The 22,149-nt window shown below is 34.8% G+C and overlaps 1 protein-coding gene across 6 annotated transcripts in view; it reads right to left on the reverse strand.

The window, feature by feature from the left end:
* The window catches only part of NAALADL2 (N-acetylated alpha-linked acidic dipeptidase like 2), a 1,484,447-nt gene that overhangs the window by 1,422,701 nt on the left and 39,597 nt on the right, over nt 1-22,149 (reverse strand). The window contains exon 1 of one of the 6 annotated variants that reach the window (XM_043473701.1): nt 17,770-19,791. The exons of the other annotated variants lie outside the window; for them this stretch is intronic. The gene's annotated coding sequence lies outside the window, so the exon portion shown is untranslated. Of the gene's footprint in view, nt 1-17,769; nt 19,792-22,149 lie in introns of those variants that run through there. 6 annotated transcript variants of the gene reach the window in all.

The raw sequence follows: 22,149 nt of genomic DNA on the forward strand, positions 1-22,149 counted from the left end.
TCTATAGTACTTCACAATTTTAAGAAGTTTCACACATTATTGCATATAATTTGATAATAAACCTTCTTCCCCTACCTTTGTATTGCCCCTCCTTCCTTGTCCCTTATATTGGTAATCACTACTTTGTTATCTATACTAGAAAACACTTCTTTATATAGAGATATCCAGTACATAGATTAGAAAAAGATTTACACCACTACTAGTGAATGGAGAATTAGTCTCAGGTAGGTAGCACCTATTTTTGGTGCATTTTTCCTCCTTTATCGCCATAAGATTGGCCCCAATGTCAGCAATATAGCGATTATAACTTATATCCATACTTTCAGAATCCCCTTTCAGCACGCTAATTACTAGTAGCTTATGGTAAACACAAAATCAGTGTAGGTTGTCATTTTTTTCAGTAAAAGAGGAAAAAAAACCTCATTTTAAAAATAAAAGATATATTATAATAGAGGGTACAGCAAGTCAAGAACAAATTTGAGTTTGGAAATATTCTCAGAATAGGAGACAGGGTTTAAATAAGTAATGAGAGTGGAAACTCAGAAACCAGTCTCCTCTAGCTTAAAAAAACTAAGTGCCACTTGAGTCACTAAGTGATTAACCTTATCCTGATTTCACTATTAGCACTGAATGGCATCAAGGATAATGTCAAGTTGGAATACCAAACTAGGGACAACTTCTTGCTAGGAACAACATTAAGTGTTGTAACTTCCATAAATTTTCTAGGTATGTCATCCCCAGTGTATTATCCCCATATTATTTTAAAGAAAAATTAAAATTAAAATGCTGCTGCCCCCTCAGAGCATCTTACTTTGATATCTTGGATGTAATTGTGGAATAAAATATTGTATTCATGTAAATAAAACTTGTGACCCCACAAGAGACTGAGACTTGCCCGTGAGTGTCCAGGAGTCTCCAGCAGAGACCCGGGTTGGCAGTGGCCTGCTGCGGGGCTGGGGACACTGCACTGAGTGCAGCAGCGCCAGCACGGAACAGTCTGAAGGATGTGCCATTATCTTCATCACCGCCACCAAAGTTTGGCCTCAGGTCAAATAGCAGGGAGGGAACACAGCCCTGCCCATCAACAGAAAATCGGATGAAAGATATACTGAGCATGGCCCCACCCATCAGAACAAGACCCAGTTTCCCCGTCAGTCAGTCTCTCCCATCAGGAAGTTTCCAGGAGCCTCTTATACTTCTCCATCAGAGGGCAGACAGACTGAAAACCACAATCACAGAAAACTAACCAATCTGATCACATGGACCACAGCCTTGTCTAACTCAATGAGACTACAAGCCATGCCATGTAGGGCCACCCAAGACAGATGGGTCATGGTGGAGAGTTCTGACAAAACGTGATCCACTGGAGAAGGGAATGGCAAACTACTTCAGTATTCTTGCCTTGATAACCCCATGAACAGCACGAAAAGGCAAAAAGAAAGGACACTGAAAGACAAACTCCCCAGGTTGGTAGGTGCCCAATATGCTACTGGAGATCAGTGGAGAACTAACTCCAGAAAGAATGAAGAGATGGAGTCAAAGCAAAAACAACACACAGTTGTGAATGTGACTGGTGATGGAAGTAAAGTCACATGCTGTAAAGAGCAATATTGCATAGGAATCTGGAATGTCAGGTCCATGAATCAAGGCAAATTGGAAGTGGTCAAACAGGAGATGACAAGAGTAAACATCGACATTTTAGGAATCAATGAACTCAAATGGACTAGAATGGGTGAATTTAATTCAGATGACCATTATATCTACTACAGTGTGGGCAAGAATCCCTTAGAAGAAATGAAGTAGCACTCATAGTCAACAAAAGAGTCCGAAATGTAGTACTTGGATACAATCTCAAAAATGACTGAATGATCTCTGTTCATTTCCAAGGCAAACCAGTCAATATCACAGTAATCCAAGTCTATAAAAAAACAGTAAAGCTGAAGAAGCTGAAATTGAATGGTTTCATGAAGACCTATAAAACCTTCTAGAACTATCACACACAAAAGATGTCCTTTTCATTAGAGGGGACTAGAAAGTAAAAGTAGGAAGTTAAGTGATACCTGGAGTAACAGTCAAGTTTGGCCTTGGAGTACAAAACAAAGCAGGTCAGAGGCTATCAGAGTTTTGCGAAGAGAGCGCAAACACCCTCTTCCAACAACACAAGAGAAGACTCTACACATGGACATCACCAGATGGTGAATATCGAAATCAGATTGACTATATTCTTTGCAGCCAAAGATGGAGAAGCTCTATACAGTCAGCAAAAACAAGACGGGGAGGAGACTGTGGCTCAGATAATGAACTCCTTATTGCCAAATTCAGACATAAATTGAAGAAAGTAGGGAAAACCACTAGGCCATTCAGGTATGACCTAAATCAAATCCTTTATGATTATACAGTGGAAGTGAAAATTACAAGGGATTAGATCTGATAGACAGAGTGCCTGAAGAACTATAGACAGAAGTTTGTGACATTGTACAGGAGGCAGTGATCAAGACCATCCCCAAGAAAAAGAAATGTAAAAAGGCAAAATATCTGATGAGGACTGACAAATAGCTGAGAAAAGAAAAGACATGAAAGAGAAAGGAGAAAAGGAAAGATATACCCATTCGAATACAGAGTTCCAAAGAATAGCATGGAGAAATAGATAAGAAAGCCTTCCTCAGTGATCAATGCAAAGAAATAGAGGAAAACAATAGATGGGAAATACTAGAGATCTCTTCAAGAAAATTAGAGATACCAAGGGAACATTTCATGCAAAGATGGGCTCAAAAAAGGACAGAAATGGTATGGACCTAACAGAAACAGAAGATATTAAGGAGAGGTGGCAAGAAAACACAGAATAACTATACAAAAAAGATCTCCATGACCCAGATAATTACAATGATGTCATCACTCACCTAGAGCCAGACATCCTGGAATGTGAAGTCAAGTGGGCTTTAGGAAGATCACTACAAACAAAGCTAGTGGAGGTGATGGATTTCCAGTTGAGCTATTTCAAATCCTGAAAGATGATGCTGTGAAAGTGCTGCACTCAATATGCCAGTAAATTTGGAAAACTCAGCAGTGGCTACAGGACTGGAAAAGGTCAGATTTTATTCCAATCCCAAAGAATGCTCAAACTACCACACAATTGCACTCATCTCACATGCTAGCGAAGTAATGCTCAAGATTCTCCAAGCCAGCTTCAACAGTACGTGAACCGTGAACTTCCAGATGTTTTAGCTGGATTTAGAAAAGGCAGAGGGATCCAGAGATCAAATTGCCAACATCTGTTGTATCATTGAAAAAGCAAAAGAATTCCAGAAAAACATCTATTTCTGCTTTATTGAATACACCAAAGCCATTGACTGTGTGGATCACAACAAACTGTGGAAAATTCTTTAAGAGATGGAAATACCAGGCCACCTGACCTGCCTCCTGAGAAATCTGTATGCAGGTCAAGAAACAACAGTTAGAACTGGACATGGAACAACAGATTGGTTCCAAATCGAGAAAGGAGTACATCAAGGATGTATATTGTCACTCTGCTTATTTACCTTATATGTAGAGTACATCATGAGAAATGCCAGGCTGGATGAAGCACAAACTGGAATCAAGATTGCCGGGAGAAATACCAATAACCTCAGATATGCAGATGACACCACTCTTATGGCAGAAAGTGAAGAAGAACTAAAGAGCCTCTTGATCAAAGTGAAAGAGGAGAGTGGAAAAGTTGGCTTAAAGCTCAACATTCAAAAAACTAAGATCATGGCATCTGGTTCCATCACTTCATAAGAAATAGATGGGGAAACAATGGAAACAGTGTCAGACTTTATTTTTGGGGGCTCCAAAATCACTGCAGATGGTGACTGCAGCCATGAAATTAAAAGACACTTGCTCCTTAGAAGAAAAGTTATGACCAACCTAGACAACATATTAAAAAGAGAGACATTACTTTGCCAACAAAGGTCCATCTAGTCAAAGCTATGGTGTTTCCAGTAGTAATGTATGGTTGTGAGAGTTGGACTATAAAGAAAGCTGAGCACTGAAGAATTGATGCTTTTGAACTGTGGTGTTGGAGAAGACTCTTGAGAGTCCCTTGGACTGCAAGGAGATCCAACCAATCCATCCTAAAGGAAATCAGTCCTAAATATTTATTGGAAAGGACTGATCCTGAATCTGAAACTCTAATACTTTGGCCACCTGATGCAAAGAACTGACTCATTTGAAAAGCCCCTGATGCTGGGAAAGATTGAATGCAGGAGGAGAAGGGGGCAACAGAGGATGAGATGGTTGGGTGGCATCACTGACTCAATGGACATGATTTTGAGTAAGCTCCAGGAGTTGGTGATGGACAGGGAAGCCTGGCGTGCTGCAGTCCATGGGATCACAAAGAGTCAGACATGACTGAGCAATTGAACTGAACTGAACTAAAGTAAAACTGAATTTTACACTGTTTTACCATAGAACATTATGAATACTTCATAATACAACTTTGATATCTACAGGACTTTGATTTTTTTTTGTCCAACTGCTGCCAAAATATGTAAATTGACAGGATAGCTGCATCATAAAGGAATTATTTTGAGTGACTACAGTACTTAGATTTGCACAGATTGGATAGTTTTGCAGCTTAGAGTAAGTAACATTTTGTTTTAACTGAAGTTCCAGAATAATATGCAGAAATGAAATTAACATACTGAGGCAAAGAGGGGCCTTCTAAACTTTTGTATGGGCAAAAATGATAAATCATATATCATCTTTTTATTAATCTGTATCCTATACATCACACATTACAGTTTAAAGAAATATGATTAAGAGTTATTTTAATACACATAATAAAAGCAAAACAAGAAAGATACAAAAACAGTTTTAAACATAATATAGTATTCAAATGAATTTTGAGTCTCAAAGTATTTTTCTGTTATAAATACTAAATTAATAACAAATAGACTGTAAGCCAACATATTTATTTTTTCTATCAAATAGAAAAAATGGGACCAGGAAAGTCCCATTTGAACCAAAAGGTGGAATAGTTTGGTTTGTTCCTCTACAAAAACTGGTAATATGGAAAAAGCAAGTTAGCTCAGATTTGCTATGCAATAAGGAAGCAGCATTTGGTGCAGAAGCTACAGAGAAACTTAGCATTAAAATTTCCAACTTTTCAGAAATACTACCTAGAGTCATTACGTGTAAAAGAAATTCAATGTATGGCTGAGCCCCTTTGCTGAAACTATCACAACATTGTTAATCAGTTATACCCCAATACAAAACAAAAAGTTAAAAAACAAAAATCAGAAAAAGGGTAGGGGATGAGGATTTGGAAATGATACGGTTTACAACTTCAGAGTGGATGGGATGTAATTAAATTTCTCACAACTATCTCATAATATTTACTACTATAAAACTTAAAAAAAAAAACACTCGCCTTGAAAGTAGGAAGGAGAAGTTTGGAGACAAGAGGGAGATAGACAGTGAGAAATGTGGCAACTGCACAAAGGAGAAACTTGGAAAAACTGGAGGAATTTAAAGGTATTCAGGAATGTTTTACCACTTTGTTTCCCCATGAAACTGCAGTGACATAAACATTAATCATCAATTTAAAAAAAAGAAATTCAATAAAATGTTTATCACTTCCAAAGTTTCATTTGTTTAAAATTGCATTATTAAAATAGCATTTCTAGTATTAAGTATAAATCTCAGCCACCCATTTAAGTTTTAAATAGTCAAATTATTAAATTAACATTCAAAGAAGGCATTTTGAAGGACCATAAGTATCATCAGGAAAAATATAGAATTTGGACAATTACATTTTTTAATCAATAAGGTAAATGAGCCAAATCACCAAAAATAAATAATCTGTCCCTTAAGACAAATGTTTATTTGGTAACTTCTTTTTTTGTCTTTTGTTTCGATTATTAAGATAATAAAACAGAAAATATAAATAGGTAATTTATGGTTAGGTGTTCTCAAAAAAAAAGAAAACACACACACATGTCAAGAACTACATGAAGCATCTGGAAAATCCTCATGAAAATGCAGAAACATAGCAGAAATTTCTGGTCCTGAGGCATGCTACCTGGGAGCTAGGCATACAGGTCTCACATCCCATATGCTTCCACTGCTCTACAACCTTTGTCTTCAACTTCTGAGAGTCTGACTGACTAAGCAGAGTCAATAGTTCCTTCCTATTTCCCTTGCTTCTGAACTGACGATCCTATCTTTCTTGCTCTGTCAATGTTTCCCGAACATACAAAAAATACCAAGACTATTTTTTATTCACATCAAGTTTGTTATATTTGCCTCAGAAAAATATTTAGAAAAGTTTAACATGTCACTAAGAAGTTGTAAAAGATTTTACTCTCTCCAACTAACAGGTTCCCCCATTCAAAACTGTAAAACATAAATAATTGCCAATAATTAACATTAAACATAAAAATGATTGACTAATAAAAGTTATAGTTGAGAAAAAAAAGCTTTGAGATAATTTAATGACCACAAATAATGTGTATCAAAACACTATATCAGTTTGCAATATCATAAAATATCTATTAAATGAATATGCTGCTGTTCAAGGGGTAGAAGTACTTCAGGCAGTTAGGATACCAGGATAATCTTGAGAATTTAAAAAATTTTTTGAAGAATTACAAGAATGTAAATTTTATATCACTTAAAACCATTATGTTTTATAACAAAAACAATAAATATTAATTTAGACCAATGTTCTTTAAGCATAGCAAATGTGAAATTTAGATCGCATATACTTTGTAAACAGATAATGCATTTCAGTTAACAGGAGCTTTCAAGTTGGCATGAGAAAGGGATGGAAGGGAAAACATGGATCTTAACCACACATAATAGTCTTCTGCTCTGCTCCAGAGGAGAAATGAGTAACTTTCCCTCAAGCTTCTCTTATTTTCTTCTTAACCTATTAAACATAAAAGTAAACAAAGGAAAAAAAAAAACCTGAGATCATAAGGTATGTCTTATATGAGCAATCTCTAATTTAAAAATGTAATGATTCCTTTTAAAACAAAAAATAAAATTAAAACTAAATTAAGTAAAACAGATGAAAGAACAAAGAATAGAAATCAATAAAGCATAAAATAGAAGAAATCAATGAAGTAAAAAATTATTTTAAAAAATCAGAAAAAAATAAATGAACTTCTAGCCAGACTGATTGAAAAAAAAAAAGAGAGAGAGAGAGAGAAGATAAAAATTACCAAAATTTTGGCCAGTAGAATCTAACAATATATAATGATCAAGTGAGATTTAACCATTTATCCCAAGAATGCAAGTTTGGATTAACATTCAAAGAATAATTAATATAATTTACTATATTAGCAGATTGAAAGAAAAAAAAAAGACCATTTCAATGGATGTAGAAAAATCATTTGATTGGGAAGGAAGAATTAAAAATGCCTTAGCAAATTATCTTATAGAATATGATCACCTATATAGATAATCCAATGGAATCTACCAAAAAATGCTACTAGAAATAAATGAGTTTACAAAGCAGTGAAATCCAACACTGATACACAATCCATGAAAATTGATTGTATTTCTGCATAATAACAATGAATTATCAAAAAATTCAAATTTAGAAAAAATGCATTTAAAAGCAGATAAAAACATGAAATATTTAGGGGTAAATCTGACAAAATCTGTGCAAGACTTGAAGTCAAAACCACAAAACACGCTGAAAGAAATTAAATATATATGTAAATAGAGAGACATAATTTGTTCACATGTCAGAGGATGCAATAGTGTTAAGATGTCATTTCTCCCCAAACTGATACAAAGATCAAAAACATTCCAAACAAAATCCCAGCAGAGATTTGAAAACTAATTCTAAAAGTCAAGCAGAAGTGCAAAGAATCTAGAATAATCAAAATTACTGTGTGTGCCATTTCTAGGGCTAACTCTACTAGGTTAAAAGACTTCTTATACAGTTAGCAATCTAAAAAGAGGAAGAGTGAAGGCCAAGAGGCAAAAAGATTAACAGAAAAAAACAGGCTTTCCAAAAAGAGACATATATGGACAACCGATTTTTTACAAAGGAATAAAGACAATTGGGTGGGAAAAGGATTGTCTTTTTAAAAACTGATGCTGCAACAACTGAAAATCAATATGCAAACAAAAGAAAAAGAAAGTTGATCCATGCTGTAATCTATATGTAAAATTACTCACAGTGGATCACAGATCTAAATTTTTAAAACTTAAAACTTTTAGAGTAATACACAGAAGAAAACCTTTGGGAGCTTGGTTTACACAGATTTCTTAGTATGATAGTGAAAAAGCATAACCCATAAAAAAAGAACAAAATGGCAAATTCAATTTCATCAAATTAAAAACTTAAACTATTCAAAAAGCACTGTTAAAGAGAATGAAAAGACATATCACAGATTAGGAAAATGATTTGTAAATCACATATTTGACAAACAATTTGTATCTAGAATGTATAAAGAGCCCATGTATCTAAACAATATAAAGAACTCTCAAGACTCAACAAAAACTAAAAGATCTGTATAAACACATCATCAGAGAATATATATGGTTCAGTTCAGTCGGTGCTCAACATCATTAGTCATTAGAGAAATGCACATTAAAACTACAAAGATATACCACCATACCGCTATTAGAATGGCTGAAATTAAAAACCCTGACCACAGAAAATTTTCACAAGAATGTTGTAGACCCAGAAATCTCATGCACTGCTGATTGGAATGTAAATGAAACTACTACTTTGGAAAACAGTTTGATAGTTTTTTAAAAGGTGAAACATGTATCTACCACACAGCCCAGCCATTCCACTTCTAGACATTTCCCCAAGAGAAATAAAAGCATAGGTCCATATACAGTCTTGTACATGATGTTCATAACCACTTTATTTGGAAAAGCCAAAAACCAGAAAATCCCAACTGTTCAATAAGGGACAAAGTAAACAAATTGTAGCATATCCATACAATGAAATGTTAGTTAACAAAAAAGGAAATAAACTATTAATACAACAACATGAACACATTTAGTCTAGATCTTACTGCCAATAACCTCATGCTTAACTTCTTGTAGTATTCTAGCCCTTGAGGAGTTCCACAGGAATTACAGAAGTTATGATGGCAAAGAGGAATAGTTATGGAAGTATTCTAATATAATTTGGGTTCAGAGTTATTTAATTATTCTACTATTGCAGCATCCATCAGAATAATAGAACCGTAAGTGCTCTCATCAAGGCCAAGGATAGCAATAAGCTGAGATGGAAATTAGACTTTAACAGTTATAACTGAGGATACTTAAAAGATTAATAATTCCAACACAGTATTGAACAGATCTCAGCATAAATACATAAATGGACGAATAATCCTTTTCTTTACCCAATTATACATTAGGAGAAAATCCTCTGTGTTCAATCTAGGCAAAGGGAACATGAACCCCTAGATCAAGTTTATGATCTTGCAAATAGCCAAGAAATGAGTCAAATACACTATCAACATCTATGTCAACAACACAGCCAAAGTGCTAATGGAAATTGTATTTTCTCATTGGCATATTCAGTGCTTCAGAGGGCCCAATGTATTCATAAACCATCAAATGAGATTTCAGGGTAGTAGATAAAGTATGTGCATGAACTGAACTGGGCAATATTGATGGATGCCTAATGAGGTTATGGAACAAATCAACATAGCTGGCCTGCTGCCTGTTCATTAGCCATCCTAGAAGAGCCTGAGGGGCCCCACCTAGAACCAAAAGAAAGCATCACTGGATTTCAAGATCATGAGTATCATACAATCAGAAAAATTTTACAGCCAGAAGGGCTCTAAGGAACCATGTAGTTCAGTGTCCACAAGTCTGTACATCATTGTTGTTCTTCAGTGATTCCATGGACTTCTTGATATTGTATGCAAAATTGCATGTATACATGCCCAAGAGCCACTGATCTAGTTCAATCATTTCATTTACTGGATGAGGAAACAGTTCCATTGAAACTGGATCACAACTCACTAGCACTAAATTGGAGATAGCATCTCGAGTTACCGCTGTTTATTTTTGCTATCATAAGCTGTCTCCTATTAAAGTATTTACAGTCTTAACTGCAGTAGAAAGACAGACAGTTAGAATCCCTAATCTCTGCTTCCCTAAAAGATTTAATGTTTTCTGTGTAATCACTCAATAAGCTCTCCATGAGTTCATTTATACTGCCCTTTCTTTTCAACACACCAAATATAACCTGTGTGATGTCTGTGTTCTGGAAACCTTTTCAATTGAAACAATATCTGACATAAGTAGCTCATGCCCTAGTGATATCTCAGAAACCAAAAGTAAATCTGCCAGAATACATAAAGGAGAAAATAGAGAATATAATTTTGGCTGAGAGGAACAAATCCAATCCTGCTTCACATGAAAACAGTCAGTACAGGTGAGTCAGAATCTCAGAAGGCTGCAGACAGAGAGGAGAGATGTTAGGGTACAAGTGAACCCTTCCTTTTTTGGCAGGTAAGGGCTCAGAGTGAGATAACTTGGTTTATCAAAGTGTGGCTTTACTAGTACCTACATTGGTGAAAACAGGATACATTAGTAGGCCGGAAGCTCCAAGCTCAAACTCCTGGAGAACATCAAGGGAATATTTTTTTTTTTTCCTACTTCTCTGAATTTCTCTTCTTTTGTTCTTTTATAAATGGAACATATTGTCAACTGAAATTGAGAAGTGAATCAGGTCTCTGTTAAAACACCAATGGAAATACAAGAATTCCAGACTGTATCATTTATCTTTTCAGTTAATAGGATATTAATCAAATACTATGAACTCTAGGAAAAGGATTTGATTAAAAGTCCCATGTTTCTTTCCTTAGATAGAAAGTTCTGTGCAAAAAATTAAAATTGTTTTAAACTAAAAAGGTTTTGAGACTGTAAGTGTTCAAGGACAAGGCTACATATTCATTTATACTGCCTTATATATAAAGAACAAATGTTTGTTAAAAAATTGAATTGGTGTATAAATCATCTAACAAATTATCACCCTGTGTGTTAGTTGCTCGGTCATGTCCGACTCTGCAATCCCACAGACTTGTAGCCTGCCAGGCTTCTATGTCCATTGAACACTCCAAGCTAGAATACTGCAGTGGGGTGACAGTCCCTTCTCCAGGGGATCTTCCCCACCCAGGGAATGAACCCAAGTTTCCTGTATTGTAGGCAGATTCTTTACTGTCTGAGACACCAGGGAAGCCCAAAATGATCATCCTGATCATTTCCAAAGGAGAAAGAATCCTTGCTCAAGAACTGCTCCCCTTATGAATGCACTAAGGCTATTTTTTTAAATTGGCTTTCCTTGAGCAATGCTCTATAAATTTCAATCAACATTTTAGTTTTTCCAAAATGGCTCTCATTTTACAAATAGATGCCAGTACTTTTATATGTTCAATAAATTAAGATTTTCTCTCAGCATTGCTGTTATAAAAGAAATGATACCTCTCTGGTAAGATATTTTGGTTAATGAATAAGAATCTCTCATTAAATTAATAACACTATTAGGTTCACTTTCAGATGGCTTAACAGTGGTCTTGGGGGTTTGCTGACTAGGGCAAGTAGCCATTAAACATGAATTTGTACAAAGTAAATCTCCATCTCAAATCTAAACAAACTGTTTTCTCTTAATAAACCTGCTTCTCTATATTGATTATTATGATTATGAGCATTATAATTTTTTATCTAGTGTAATACATTAAAAATTGACTAATTTTTTAAAAATTGGAAGTCTTTAACTATAAGGATTCATGTATTCAGTCGTGTCCGACTCTTTGTGACCCTATGGATTTTAGCCCACCAGGCTCCTCTATCCACAGACTTCTCCAGGCAAGAATACTAGAGCAGATTGCCATTTCCTTCTCCAGGGGATCTTCCCAATCCAGGGATCAAACCCACGTCTTCTGAATTGTCAGTCAGATTCTTTACCAATGAGCCACTTGTTGTTCCCAAAAGCATTTGTTGAAAATAATTACAAGGTAGTTGTCTTAGGCAGTGAATAAGAGTGGCAAACAAACAAATTTTATGATTTGTTTAGGTGTTCACCTCTACCACTGGAATCTCTTCAAGGGCAAAGATTATACCAAACAAATGTTTGTTCCCACAGATCCTATTAAAATGCTTAAGACATAGTGAGTATACATGTCAGCTGAGGTAATTTGTAAGTGAATGAAAAGATATGGAAGAACTAAGATCCCTCTTCTGTTGGATATGTAACTGGTTCAATCATATGAATCTTTTTTCCTTTTTTACATATTAGAACTTTCAGAATATACTTGTTCCCACATCCTTAGATACAATTAAATAAAATTGATTTCTAGGGCTGTCATTAAAAAGGAACCACGTTGGATGACTTCAACAACAGAAGTTTATTTCCTCACAGTTTCGGATGCTGCAAGTCTGAGATCAAGACAGACTCAGCAGGGCTGGTTCCTCCTGAGGGCTGTGTAGTAGAATCTGTTAGAGGTGTCTCTCCATGGCTTTTGATGACAGTATTCACTCTGTGCCTTTACAGGGTCTTCCCTCTGTCCAATGTCTATGACCAAATCTCCTCTTTTTTATAACAATATCAGTGATATTAGATTAGGGCCAACCCTAATGACTTCATTTTAACCTAACCACCTCCGTAAAGACCCTATTTCCAAATGAGGTCACATTCCGAGTTACTGGCAGTTATGACTTCAACATGATTTTTTAGGGAAACACAATTCAAACTATAACACCTATCCGCGCTTACAAAAAAAAGAGTGTGTTATGGTTATGTTTTTCAGTATTTTCAGAATATTTCTAAACAATGAGTCAGATTTTTCAGGATATTTTCTATTCCCTTTGAAACACTTTATGAAGAAAAAAATCCCTAAGGTCTGTAGCAGTGGTTTTGAAATCCAGTTGTTACATCAAAGTCAGCACTAGAGCTGAAGCAAGAACAACTGAAGTAATTTTGTTCCTGGCTCAGACATTAAACATTGAATCTGCCCTGGGCAAAGGCCTTAACTAATCTGAGCTTCCGTTCTTCACCTGCAAAAGGAAGTGTTTAGGCTGAATCCCTCTGCAATTCCACAAGCCCAAAGACTCTGATTCTACCTTGTCTTATTTTGCCACAGCAATTGGCACTGTTGGAGGTGACTTGGGAATAACACAAGAGTCCTTATTTAATGAAGAGATTAATATAAATTCAGTCAAGTTTTGAAATGTTTGCACAGCTGAAGACCATGAACCTCCCAGACTTCTCAGACAAATTCCATCCATTCTCTGAGGACAAAGTGCCTTTGGAATTGTAAATGCACACAGATGTTGCTTTCAGCACAAAAACATACCTATGGTAGGTATGGCTCATGGCAGTGCCTTAAGCTACTCCAAAGTAATTTGCATCAAGATTGAGTATTCCAGCTATCTTCATTTTCTCAAAAATTAGTCCTAGAAAAATAGAACCTATCATAACAGGTTATAGGATTTAGTTACATATTAATTTATAAAAATTATCTTGGATTCTATGATATAATTCAAAGAAACTTACAAAATGGTGACCAGGTATTCCAAAATATAAATTTTTAAAGTATCTATTTTTAAAAAACACCAAAAGACAACAGAATCAAGACAATGAAATCTTTATTGACACAGGAGAAACAAGTATGCATTTGAATAAGAATCCATTTCTTTTGATAAAAGTACCTTTATAAACTTCATACAGAGTATAGTGATCGAGAAGGAAATGGCAACCCACTCCAGTGTTCTTGCCTGGAGAATCCCAGGGACGGAGGAGCCTGGTGGGCTTCTGTCTATGGGGTCGCACAGAGTCGGACACGACTAAAGCGACTTAGCAGCAGCAGCAGCAGCAGCATAGTGATCAAAAGATTTGCGGAAAATGTGTTGAAAGAGAATGACTCCTATGAACGTTGCCTTTGAGAAATAATCATGGGATATTACAACACAAGACTATAGGATATGTTAGGACAATCTGAGACAATATCAACGTTGGGGGAAAAATGCACCAATACTTCAGAAGATTTTTTAGAACACAAGGAATTCCTTAAAAGTGACATCTACTTAAATTATCTGCTGAGACTAATTCTTGAGGATACCAGATATATATTAAATTGTCATTAATTTACTTAAGCATATAATAGACATTGGAGAGAAACAAGCTGAATTCAAAAAGCAACTGTCTCAATACCCAACACTGGACAATAATAATAGTGACAAATTGTTTAAAAAGTACTACCAAAATGAAACTTTTAAGAAAAGTATAGTGTTTGGGGACTTTTTTTTTATAACTATGTTAATAAACATCTTGAGTCTAAGAAGGTGCTTTGACTACCTGAAGCTTCTAAGATTTATAAATTTCACTGCAGTTCTGGATAACCAAAAGGTATTATAGAGTGTAGGGCAGATGGCTATACAATCATGGCCCATAGTTACAATATTTACTAATTAATATAGTGGTAAAAAGCGATACAGGGCTGAAAAAAGAACACCAGCAATATTAATACACGTTACGGTGATCTGAGGTTCATGATGTACTTTCTGAGAGTATACTGATCACCCAAAATTGATAAGGTAATTCTTCCATTGAAGCAACATCCCCTTCTACAAGTAATTTCTTACAAGATACTGAGTGTCTCAATGTTCTTATATGGTTGATTCACTTCTTATGGCTGTGTGTGCACAGAAAATGGTTTATTCATTCTTGCTGGCAATAGCTCTGGAAAATATAGGTACTACTTTATATACCTATAACATACTTGAAAAGTAAATATCTCTCCTTTTCCTCCCAGGATGAAAGCCTCACTGCAAATTTTAATTAAGATCAGAAGTGGTACTATATATTTTATGGGTGAGTCTAAAGTATAAAGAGATTAAATGGCCAGCTTATTTTGCTAATCATGTAATAGAAATCCACCAACTCCCACTTCAATTAATAATACACCCAAAAAAGACTCTCAAAGCTGTGTTTTCTGAATTAAAGGTTCTTACCACCTGTGGGATAGGAGCTGAACTTCCCCATACTTATTTAGTTCACTCCACTATTTTCACTTCATCTAAGCTTTCCCTCCTTTTACTCTCCACATGTTTTGGAAATTATAAGGCTGCCCCTTTTCTCTAAACTTGAAACTAGGAGTTCCTGACATTTTAAAAAAGATCATTGTTGAGATATAATTCACATACAATAAAAATCACCCATTTGAAATGTCTGATCCAATGGTTACTATATCCACAATGTTGTATATTAATCACCACAAACAAATTTAAAACAGCTTTATCCTTCCAAAAAGAAATCCCATACTTAAGTCACTCCCATTTCCCTCTCTCCCACTGCTAGGAAATCAATAATCTACTTTGTCTGTATCAATTTACCAATTCTGGGCCTTTCATATAAAAGGAATCACACAGTATGTGGTCTTTGTGACTGGCTTCTTTGACTTACCATGTTTGCAAAGTTCAATTACATAGTAGAATGTATCAATACTTCATTCCTTTATTGCCAAATAATATTCTACTATATAAATATACCATATTGTATTTATCCATGCATCAGCTGATGAATAATTGGATTGTTTGCACATTGAGACTATTATTAAAAATCCTGCTATGAACATTCATGTACATGTCTTCACGTGGTCAGACATGATCTTGTTTATCCTGGATATATAACTAGCAGTGGAATTCCTGAGTCATATAGAAAATCTATGTTTAACAATTTAAGGAAGAGACAAACTATTTTCAAAAACAGTTGTACCAGTTCATATTCCCTTCATCAACATATGATGGTTCCAATTTTTCTATATCCTCACCAACATATACCATTATCTGAGTCATAGCAGTGGATATAAAGTGGTGTATTATTGTGGCTATGACTTGCATCTTTCTAATGTGTAATAATAAACCTCCTTTCATGTGCTTATTGTCCATTTGCCTGTCTTCTTTGGAGAAATGTCTGTTCAGATTCTTTTCCCATTTTTAATTGACAGATACAATGTGGCAATGAAATGCCAAGACTCTATCCACATCAATATCACTAACAAAGTTGATATCGGACTAGGAGGGGAAAGACTGAAGCCTCAAAGGTAGGCAATTATACCAAGTATTTCTGACATCATGTCATGACCAAAGTCAAGTAAGTGGCTGTGATTTTATATGATTCATATAGCTTGAAGATATAAGGAGCAGCCTCAAAAGGTGAAGTGGGGTGACTATAGCTGGATATGAGAACTAGTTCCTAGTAGGCTGGTTCAGAATAGGGTTCTGAATCAAGAAATGAAGGAGGAAACTAAGACAGGTGGACAAATCAAATATGACAAAAGGGAAGTGCCATGAGATTGTAAAGAAATGTACTAAGAATTTATCCCAGATACTGTAGATGTGAAGTTGAGAATAGTCTCTACTCTTAGGTTAGAAAGAGGCTTTTTACATACTTCATCCTTATAAAGGGCTGGTTTATGAATTTGTAAAGATTTAGGCACCATATTGATGCCTAGAACTAAGCAGCATTACTGAATCCTTGCTGTACCCCAAATACTCTCCCAGTTGCTTTACATATATTATTTCACCTAATTCTCATGAGTACCATAGGAGGTTAATCCAATTATATTAATAAAAGAGGTGACAAAACTAAGTACTCTCATGAGTACCATAGGAGGTTAATCCAATTATATTAATAAAAGAAGTGACAAAACTAAGATTTTAAAAAGGTTAAGTATCTTGTGTAAGTCACACAGCTATGACACAGCTGAGTTTAGATTTAAAACCAGATCTAGCTAACTCCAAATTATGTGGTCTTTGGTTATAATAGTGAAGATGAAGAAAAACTGCATTTGCATCAAGCTTTGAATCTTTTACTTAAAATAATAAAAAGTGGTATATGGCTTGGATGCTAGAGGTTAATAGGGTTTGTAATCTTCATTGATTATTAGTACTACCATCAAACTAATCAGCTATATGTGAAACTTTTGAGCTATCTGTGACTTCTTCTTCTCCCAACATATCACTTCTATCTGACACCCATTTTCCATTCCACTCTCATAGATCTACTATTTCAGGTCATCATACTTGATAACTACCTGTTAACTGTCCTTATATAAATCCAGGTGATTCACTACTGTAAAACTAATTCTTAAATATAGTTCAGATCACAGCATATCTACATTCAAAAATATTCAATACTCTCCTCTCATATCCACCAAATCAAATAGAGCTAACTGACCTTCACATTCCTGGCCTCCATAATATACCCACGACTTCCCATTCCAGCCTAGACATCTTAGCTGCCTACAGCTAAACTGTACCACTTACTATTGTTGAAAACTACTCTATGTTTCCAAACTTAATTCATTTATTTATTCTTTTCTCTGGCATGGAATGCCTCCCCTATGTCTGCCCACTGAAATTCAATCCATCTCAAATGCCACATCTTCCAGGAAAACTATTCCCAATTCCCTCAACATAATTCCTTCTTCTTTTAATTACATTTTTTGTGTAACTCATGCAACTCTAGATTACTATATTTTCGTGGATTCACTTAATCTCCCTTTCTAGACATCAAGTTCTCTGAAAGCAAAGCCTGTGTATTACTCTTGTTTGAATTCCAAAACACTCAGCAGATGTTTTGAAATTACGGCCATTAAAAATAGTCATTGGATTAAATTATTAAAGTTGAAAAAATATAGTGATGCATTAGGCAGAACTATTTTGGTTGCAAATCCATCTAATTTAGACCCAAAGAGAATTGTTTTGGGCTCATATGAACAAATTATGGAAAAGGAAAACTACCTTGCCATAGACATGGCCACTAGTGGTGTCCCAGTTTCTATCCTCTAAGCTTCAGCACCAGAGAGAAAGGAATCTTCTGCAACACTCACCTCGACACCTGCACCTGTTTTAAAAATACCAGAAAAAAAGTTTCTGACTGCCCAGCTTAATTCACTGATTCACTGAACTTTTGCCAGTAGTCAAAGTTGAGCATAAGAAGGTAGCAGCACCAATTAAAGACATCATGGATGAAGTAAGGAATCATGTATGTGTGCGTGTCTGTTAGAGTGCTTTCTCAGAAAATGAGAGAAGGGATATGATATAAACAAATATTTAATGTTCATTATAAGTAGTGAAAGGTTTCAGTGATAATAACTGATTACCATTCCATAGTTGATTAAAAAAAAAAAAAGGAGAAAAGGAAAAGTTTAGTCTATCAGTATATAAACAGAATTTAGAACATATGGTATCATTTGTTTTCCCATTCCTATTATTGTTCTTTCTTCAACATTCCTAAGTTGGCAGGTTCAGATTTTGCATAGTTTATGTAGAAGTAAGGCTGTGTATAACTGTTGATAAATTTCCCAGATTGATAGAAAAAAGAAAAACACTGCTTATCTTAACTGTTTGGGAATCCAGTATTCCATGATGGTTAAAACAGTGTTACTGAATATAAATTTTAGCCTTTCTCATGTAAATTAACTTTTTTACTTTCTGGCATCATATTTCTCTCTTCTACTTTTATTGTTGGAAATATATATATTTATACATTTTTTTTCATTTATCTCAGAGTATCATACACACATGACAGCAAGAATCATAGTCTCAAATAACCATTAATATAATTACCAGAAAGACAGCATTAATGAGTGGGAAATAAGGTGATCTGAGAAGTGTCTACTCTTGAAATGGGCAGCTGGTATGCTGCTCCAGCCAACTGTTTCACTGAAGGAAGGCAGATGAGTGTTGTTGAATCAGGTGGTTCCTTATACCAAAAAATTTCAGAAAGTCAGGGTTATATATGAAACCTCTTGATTCCTATATGTGAGCCAGCAACTCATATTTTCAAATGCTTTACATACCAGACAGAGCAAATCTGCAGGTAAAATCTAACCTGCCATTTTTTCTTCTGTTAAATAGGTTCAACAAGTGTTCATTGAATGAATGCTTATATACAAAACTAATGATCTGAAAATCAAATCATGGTTTTCTATTAATTACAGTCCAGTTGTAGAGACTACTTTCTCCAGAAGAAAATGTTGGCACCAGTTCATTAAAACGCTGTTTAAATTTTAACTTTTATAGGAGAATCATTCTTTTGTTAATGGGAGGCATAGGTAAATACAATCCTAAAAATTATCTCTCAAGAAATTAGTCAAATGGATGATCAATTCATTCTTATAGATGCTTTTCATATGTTATTAAAAGGATAACATAGCTAGCATTTATTGGTATTCTTGTTTATTTCTTCCTACTTAAGTATCACGAAGTTTAAATGTTTAAATTGCTCAATTTAATCCTTTTCATGAAGACATTTAAAACTGCTTTCAGCCATACTGATATCTCTTTCTTTGAATTTCTGTAGCCCTTATTTGTTGTATGACATTTAGTGATATTTTCAAGCTTCAAAGAGTTTCTTGACTATAGAAGTGAAATATCTCTACAGCGAAGCAATGGAAAGAACAAGCTTGCTATTAGGAGATTCAGTCAGATTCAAATTCATTAATTGTGGGACCTTGAGAGAGGAGAGAAAATGGCCTGCTATGTACTTCAGCAAAAACTCTTCAGCAGTGGTCAACTGAGAGAGGGAGACAACAGAGGGAAATCAGGCATTTAGTTGTCCAAGCAACTGTCAACTCCTGTTAAAGAAAGGAGATAGATATGAGAACCAGAAGGGCAGTACTGATAAAACCTACTATGAACAGATGTTGGGAGAAAGGAAGAAAAGAATAAAAATAAATGCCAAGATATGTGAGTAAAAGATATTTTATCATTTAAAAAGCTATACTTAAAAAATAATGTGGAGTACTTAGAGAAAAAAAATAATATGACCTGGGCTCTATATATATGCAAAGTTAAAATCTATGACAAAAAGCCCAAATAAAATGAGAGAAATGGAAATATACTAGAAAATAAAAGGAAGATAAAAGGAAAGGAATCTTACTTCTAAAGTTAAGAAGAGAAATAGAAGATATTTTTAAAAATCACACTATAAAGTTGAAAAGTACAATGTCTGAGGTGAAAACTATGTCGAATCAATTTATCAGCAAATTGCATGACTGAGGAAAAAGGACTAGTGAATCTGAAAACAAACCAATGCAAACTATGCAAAAAGAAACAAGAAAGAGAACCAAAAAGACAAAAGATGAGAAGGGGAAAAGAAGAAGGCATTGTGGGGAATACAATATGTGTATAAGTAAAACATATAACAATAACAGCATAAAAATGGGAGGAGAAAACAGCAGAATACTACTGTAAAATTCTGACACCATATATAAGTGGTATAATATCACTTGAAGGTAGACTCTGATAAGTTAAAAAAATGTATGCCATAAATTCTAAAACAAGCACTAAAATAAAGAAAAAATTACAGCTAATAATCAGCCAACAATTGAGATAGTATAAATAATAATTTTAGAAGTATTCAATCTAAAAGAAGAAAATAAATGAGGGAAGAAGATCAAAATAAGGATGGAATCAACAAAAAAATGAATAGCGAGGTGATAGAACTCAGCACATCAATACAATGTGCAATTATTTATAAACACTATAATAAGAAGGCAAAATTATACAATTGGATTTAAAGAAAACAGCAAGACCCAACTGTTCACTGCTTACATGAAATATATTCAATATAAAGAATCAAATAGGCTAAATGTAAATTGATGATAAATATACACTATGTTAATTCTAGCTGAAAGAAAACTGTAGCGGGTATATTAATATCAGAAAATTAGATTTCAGAGCAAAGAATAATACTAGAGAAAAGGCATTTTTATGATAAAGGGGTTAACCTCTAATCAAGAAAACATAATATTCCTAAAGATTTATCCATCTAGTAAGGCAGTATCAACACACACAAGGCAAAAATTAATAGAACTTGAGGAGAAACAAATAAGTCCATAATTATAGTCAGAGATTAATGACAGCACAGAAAACAACAAAACATATAATAAAATAATGAAAATCAATTAATAAGAGGCTGACTCTTTGATAAAAATCAGAACAATTGATGAACATCTAAAATGATGACCAAAAAAAAAGGAGATTCGATACAAATTAAGAGTAGTAGTAGATAAAATGGAAACCCTAACAAGAAGATAGCAACTACCAAAGCTCATTCAAGAAAAATGGAAAACTCTGTATAGACTTAAATCTACTAAAAATATTGAATCTGTAGTTACAAACTTCTTTCACAAAGAAAACCAAAGAGTGAAAGTGAAAATTGCTGTCATGTCCAACTCTTTGCAACCCCATTGACTATGGAATTCTCCAGGCCAGAATATTGGAATGGAGAGGCATTCCCTTCTCTAGAGGATCTTCCCAACCCAAGGATAGAACCCAGGTCTCCCGCAGTGAAGGCAGATTCTTTACCAGTTGAGCTACTAGGGAAGATCAAAAAAGACCTATATAAATTGAGAGAAAAATCCATCTTTATGTATAAGATGTCTCATTATTGTCACGATGTCAGTTTTTCCCTACTTGATCTGTAGAATCAGTCCCAACCAAACTTCCATCAATGTATTTTGTGAACATTAACAAACTGATTCTAAAATTTTTATGGAGAGAGAAAGGACACAGAATAGCCAAGACAATATTGAAGGGGAGGAACAGAGTTGGAGGACTGACACTATCCAACTGCAAAACTTACCATAAAGCTAGAAAGACAGTGTGGTTTTGATAAAAGAGCAGACAAGTAGATCAATGGGACAATATACAGAGCCCATAAATAGACCCAGAGGAACTAAAGAGTCTCTTGATGAAAGTGAAAGGAAAGTGAAAGAGCTGGCTTAAAACTCAACATTCAGAAAAATGAAGATCATAGCATCCAGTCCCATCACTTCATGGCAAATAGATGGGGAACAATGGAAACAATGACAGACTTTATTTTCTTGGGCTCCAAAATCACAGACGGTGACTGCACCCATGAAATTAAAAGGTGCTTGCTCCTTGCAAGAAAAGCTATGACAAACCTAGACAGAATATTAAAAAGCAGAGACATTACTTTGTTGACAAAGGTCTGTATAGTCAAAGCTATGGTGTTTCCAGTGGATGTATGGATGGGCGAGTTGGACCATAAAGAAGGTTGAGTGCCAAAGAATTGATGCTTTTGGTGTTGGAGAAGACTCTTGAGAGTCCCTTGGATATCAAGGAGGTCAAACCAGTCAACCCTAAAGGAAA

This window comes from Cervus canadensis, chromosome 7, assembly GCF_019320065.1.
Source record: "Cervus canadensis isolate Bull #8, Minnesota chromosome 7, ASM1932006v1, whole genome shotgun sequence".
In the NCBI taxonomy this organism is placed as follows: domain Eukaryota; kingdom Metazoa; phylum Chordata; class Mammalia; order Artiodactyla; family Cervidae; genus Cervus; species Cervus canadensis.